Source organism: Micromesistius poutassou (genome assembly GCF_964030765.1).
Source record: "Micromesistius poutassou genome assembly, chromosome: 13".
Classification (NCBI taxonomy): domain Eukaryota; kingdom Metazoa; phylum Chordata; class Actinopteri; order Gadiformes; family Gadidae; genus Micromesistius; species Micromesistius poutassou.
This window is the reverse complement of record NC_140283.1, coordinates 11,434,143-11,440,350: the sequence shown is the minus strand read 5'-3', so window position 1 is coordinate 11,440,350 and position 6,208 is coordinate 11,434,143.

Below are 6,208 nucleotides of genomic sequence, written 5' to 3'. Positions count from 1 at the left end.
TTTAGATACACTTAAAATATATCAAGCTCAAGGCATATCTCCTCTAAATAAACAGGCTTTTTGTACATATGAAGCACGGTTAATGTGATATCCTTGAAGAAAGGTTCACTCAGAGAAATACCGTCCACAGTGTTGTTTCTCTCCACCTCTTCATCTTCTATGTGTTTATTTTCTTTCCACTAGAGCTCCCTTGCAAAACACTGCAAGAGTCTATTTCCAGTTGTAACATGTTGATTTTGGAGTAAGGCCCGAAGTCACTTCCGATATGAAAAACTCAAGATAGAAAAATTACACACTGTTACACAGTATTATTTTCTGGGGTCAGAGGGAACAACCGATGAAAGGAGAGATTAACCGAAAAAATGAATGGAGAGAAGACAGAGATAGAAGAGGGTTGAGATTGCGGATGAGATGACCACGCAGGGCTTGGGCAGTGGAGCAGGAACTGGGCTGGTTTAAATCCTGTGACCTGTGACCTCATTTTTCCCACCATCTGACAGGTCATTAACAGTTGAGCTGGGCATCATCAATCTACCCCTAACAGATTACCTTCAACCCCCATGATTCCCTCCCTCTGTGAATAGTTATTTGAAAAGAAAAACTTTCTAAATCATAGATACACACACATGATTATTATTGGAAAAATACATATTGACACTTTGTATAAAACTTTTCTGGTAATCCTCGTAATCATTACAGTGCTGTTATATTTCTACTACTCTTCTACTGAATATATATTTCTAAAAAAACAACATTACAAATAGCATGAACAAACAGAAAATAAAGATTTGTGGAAAAAATCATAAAAATCTGGCAGATACAGGCAGTACAGGAAGTGACTAGTGTTGACCTTCTGCCCATTAATAAATCAGTTGTGGTTTCTACAATATGTGGTTGAACAGCATCCTGAATCTCTCTACATGTTGCTTTTGTAAGGAAAGAGAACCATTGTGAAGAAAGTCAAAGTTAAAATGCAATTGTAAATAAAAATGGAATCAAACGAGTATGGACTTGAGGAAGCTTGCAAACCAGTATGGACTTGAGGAAGCTTGCAAATCTTCCCGCATCTTCCAGAATCTCCATCTCTACTGTAAAAGCACAGTGTGTAACCCCTCACTGACTATACTGACTGCTATAACTGTAAAAAAAAAAAAAACAAGACGGTAGTTGTAAACGGTTTTGTGTTTTCCAAGTGGACGCCAGCACAAGGAGATAGAACACACCTGCTTCTCCACATAGCTTCCACTTCCTGCTCTGCAGCTCTTGTTCTTGGATGGGAATATCTCCCTTGTCCTTGAGAGGCCAGCCTGGACAGCCAAGAGCATGTCAATGGGCTGATCAGGCAGCCCTTCATGTCACTGTGCACTCTGTTGAGAACACCACTGTTCCGAGAACACCACTGTTCCGAGTACACTCATATCATTAAAGCCATGTTGGGGAATGGATACACAAACACCATGTGTATCAAAGGCATTGCTTTCCCTACATCGAGATACTGGTGTGATTGTACTCATTCATTGATTTATATTACAAAGTAGCACTCACATTTAGGAGGAATTTAGGAAGTTGATTAGGTTAACCTTGTTTAACACATCTAAATACCCTATTTTAATTAAAATTAGGAATTCTACAAAGAACCAACTCTTTGCCATACAGGGGTAAATATGTATATATATATATGCTCTGTCCTCATTGACACCTTTTCAAGGAGTCCCGTCCCTCCATCGTACCGTGGGGGTCACGCGGACATGTCACCCAGATGGGAGGGCCCCTGGGCAGTCTGGAGCGGGTTCGCTGGTGGTGTTGTGGGGGTACAGGGCCAGAGGGCCGTGGAGGGCTGCAAACTGACACGGGCCGCCCTAATGGAATCACAACAAGGAGGAAGATCCGTCTGTGTCCCCACTCCAGCCCTATAAAAACACGCCGCAGTCAAACTGTGTGTCAAGGCAGTTAATGGGCCGCTCAGAGGATCACTTCTCCTCCGCCATTGTAAGCAAATCTCTGGGGCTTTTTGTGTACATATGTATAGTTTCACATCCTCTCACTCTGCTGAAGTCTCCGGTGCATCGCAATGTTTCCCCTAAGCGGTTCTCTAAATGTTTTCTAAATCATGATCATGAATTATATGAATAAGTGATTCATATAATTCATGATCATGCTTAATAGAAACATTCGCTTTGAGCTACGCTTCTCTGTAAATTGTTCAATATAGAATACAGTTCAAGAATCCTACATACCAATTGTTTGGAGTTTTATTTCTATCTATCATTATTTATATATATATATATATATATATATCATCTATCATCACTTTTCAAATTGGCCTTACCTATTTATTACCTATCTATTTATTCTCTGCTCATGGCAATTGAGCACAGAATAAAGTCAGGGGTGTAACCTGCATGATAGAATCAGGGGTTTCTTCCTCATCCTTAAAAGGATTTTATCACACACATATATTGTCGGGGCAAACCTAATGTTGGGGTAAATTACCCTGAAGCTGAGTGTAAGCAAAACAAGGCCACAGAGACTGCGGATCCTATCTGCAGAGTTCAGCCTGCAGGGTTCAAAGTGAAAACAAGACGGAACACAACGACGTTGTTAAGAGCTTAGAAGGACCCCAATCTCTGCAGCGTTTTAAGGTCGACACGTGAATGTATTCGCAGGGTAATAGATCTCGGCATGTCGTTCTGGCTCAGTGATTTAGGGTGCATGCGTGTGCAATAGAGTGCGGCGAGGCGAACGAGAAAGTAACAGAGAGAGAAAGAAAGAGAGAAATAAAGGAGACAGAGAAAGTAGTTAAGTAAGCCAAATGTTATTACTGAACAAAAGAGTGTAACCAATTAAACATGGAGAAAAAAAAGGCTAAAATTAGAGGGAATGAGATGGAGATAGAGAAAGAGAGAGAGAGAGAGAGAGAGAGAGAGAGAGAGAGAGAGAGAGAGAGAGAGAAAAAGAGAGAGAGGGAGAGAGAGATCATTGTAGTGACAGGTTTATAGGATCCCTTGGAGTGCAAAGCAGTTCTCTGTGACACTGACCACTTACAACCCACAGTCTTACACCTGACACCTCCGGGTGTGTGTCTGTGCCTGTGCGTGTGTTTGGCGATGTGTGTGTGGTGTGTGTGTCTGTGTGTGCGCGTGAGTGTGTGTGCAGGGCCAAGCTTGGGTTAAGACCCCATGTTTCGGACCCCCTCTCCCATCAATAATGAAAAAGAAGTTTCGAGTCACTGAAAAAAAAGAAGAAAAAAGTTTGAAGACACCCAGACACACACACACACTCGCACAGCCGCATTCCTGCCAGATATATAGGCATCAGCGATACTGCGCGGATCTGGGGGAGGGCCGTGTACCTATAAGAAGCTAAAGCCTTCCCAGGAAATCAGGAACGTATGTGCGCATTGTCGGTGGTCCCTGCAGACCCCAGCCACTGCCTTCCATAAACTATTAGCAAACTATTAGCGCTTGTCTTCCACGGCCCTCCTCTTGCTCAGTTTACCGCCTGTTCACCTCTGCATCACCTCCTACCTTCTCCTCCGTCATCCCTACTTTTTTTGTCTCAAATTTTTTTTTCTTTGCTCGTCTAGCCTCCTTGCGCCTTGTTCTGCTGGGGGTCCGGCTGGGTTCCGCTGGGACCCACCGTGTGGATCAGCGCAGACGCTTTGGTCAAGTTTGTTGAGAGGATGATGGGCAGTTGAAAAGGGGAGAGTGAGGCAGAGAGCATGAGTCCTGTGGCTTATTTAAGAGCCTGTAAACGATGTGGAGGTCGACCTCTGACCTTTGTCAGCGAGGGAAACATCCCAGATATTTTCTTTTCTCTCCCTCCCTCCTTGTGTGTGCGTATGGGTGTAAGAGGAGAGTGTGTGTGTGTGTGTGTGTGTGTGTGTTGAACACAAGGAGGACATAGTCATGCAGAGACTAGGCACGGTAGGGGGAAAGGTGATGCCCATTTTTATCAGCTTGTGACACATACACATACACACAAGCTCACTCGCGTGCGCAAACACGCACACACTCTCGTAAGACTACTAGGGCGTTAACAATTTTCAATAGTGATTTGAATTAGTTTGGAATTAAGATAGGTCTTCTGAATTTAGTCTAAATTAATCATATTAGATCAATGATTAAGGATTAGACAATAAATCCAACTATCCTCTGTTGAGAAAGCCAATTTCCCCCCCCTTGAACTATTTGGATGATGTCATAAAAATTAATATCAACAGAATATCCATCAAGAATAAAACAAGCAGAAATAACAACACTAACAACACAGGAATCTATCGGATCTGCTGAGGGTCACATGTGGCGGACTCGTCTCTCTCTACGAGTTAATCTGCTCATTTGAGTGTTTTTACTGTGCCGGGAAGACAGCTGCTCTGCCTCACTTTAAGACCCGCGGTGCCAGGACTGCACTCAGCCTCCGATCTCAGCGACGTCGGTCCCACTGCAGATTTACTGTAGATGGCCTCTGAGCGAAAGAGGTATAATGTGACAAACCGTTGCCCCCATAACCCCAGGGATACTCAACAATGTTTAGCGCTGTAGGAGCCTATTTGGCTCACCGGACTCTTTGAAACAAAAATGTTTCACTCCCCTCTCGTGTACAGTGTTTCAATAAATCGAACCAGTAAATCAGGGACTGAATTCAAACTTTTTTCTCTCAAAAAGAGAAAAGAAAGGGGGGCAGCGGGGGCTCTGAACTCTGAATGGTATTGTGCTGTGGACTGTAATAAGAGACCCAGCCGTTTGAAGGAACTTGTAGCAAATATATATGTTTTGTGTAGAGATCTCCAATTTGACGAGACAAATTGTGAATGGACCATACACAAGAAGAAAAAGCAAATCAGCGGCCTCGGTATCCCCTTGAATAATTGTAATGGGATGCAGTTTGAGTGAGCAAACACACACACATACGCATGTGCGAGTGTACACAGATACTGCAGGGGGATTCGTTGATGGAATGTGAATGTCAGCGCTCTCTTATTTACTCTCTCTATATAAAACAGTGAAGAGTAATTAACAGCAGGGATCCTCCCTGGCAAGAGGGTAATTGACTGTTTCAAAGTGCATCACTTCATAACCCAGGCCAGCCTATGTGTGTGTGCGCCAAAGAGAGAGAGAGAGAGAGAGAGAGAGAGAGAGAGATGCCAGGGGATAAGGGAGGGAGGGAAGGAGGAGGGAGGAATGGGCAGAAATACGGAGAGAGTGAGAGAAACAGTGTATGGAGGAGAGAAACTGAAAATCAGTTTTTAAAAACGATCTTTGCTGAAGCACCGACCATAGCCCTTCTCCGCTCCCTCCCTGTGTGGACAAGGGTCAGCAGTGTCCTGGGTCCAGACACACCGAGACACTCTGGTGTGCTTTATGAGCGCATTAACATCCTGCTGTATTCATCATCAGTAAATGCAGTAAGATGGACCTCACGGAGGCCTGGTGCCAAACATTAAGAGGTTGTTCATGCTGCAACATGGATGGAACGACTGTAGACATGTGCGGCTTAGTAGCAGTCACTTTTTGGGGAACGTGTTGTGTGGTTCCTGGCTTTATTTGTCTTTAATCGTACATAATAAACAATTTTTATGAAAATAAAATATAACCCACCCATCCACAGCCATCAACCTAGGGAATAATTTGTGCTGCAATCTAGCATAACTAGTTGGTTTAAAGTGGTGAATGGGGTTCATTATAACTGTACACCATCAAAACGAAAGGGATGGCTTTAGTGTATAAGTTAGTGAGTAAGATTTATTTGTTACACAGTTCTAATCAGAGTAACACATTGGTTGGTGGACACGTGGCAGTGTCTCTGCTGTTCGCCAGCTGCCTCCATCTCTAGCACGGAACATGTGCTCTCTCCTCTCCTTAACCTCCTCACAGGGCACATAAAGTTAACGAGAAGTGCATAAGGACATGTGGATTAGGGTTGATCTTTGTTCATTGTAGTTAATTAGGGTTTGGTGCTAATTGCTATTTGTTAATTGTTATGTTGACCTGTGTTAATTGATTGTATCCCCTGGAGTTGTAATGGCCCTGATGAGCAGCAGTGGAGTCTGCAGCAGTAAAACCTTGGCGATGGGCAACCCTGATTGGTAATTTGGTTAATTGGTATTAATTAGCTTGTAAACAAATGCAAGGCCTTTTGCAGTTGTTAATCATCACTGGTCCTATTATCTGGTGCCACAAAACCTTGCCTCCATGGAAATGGACCA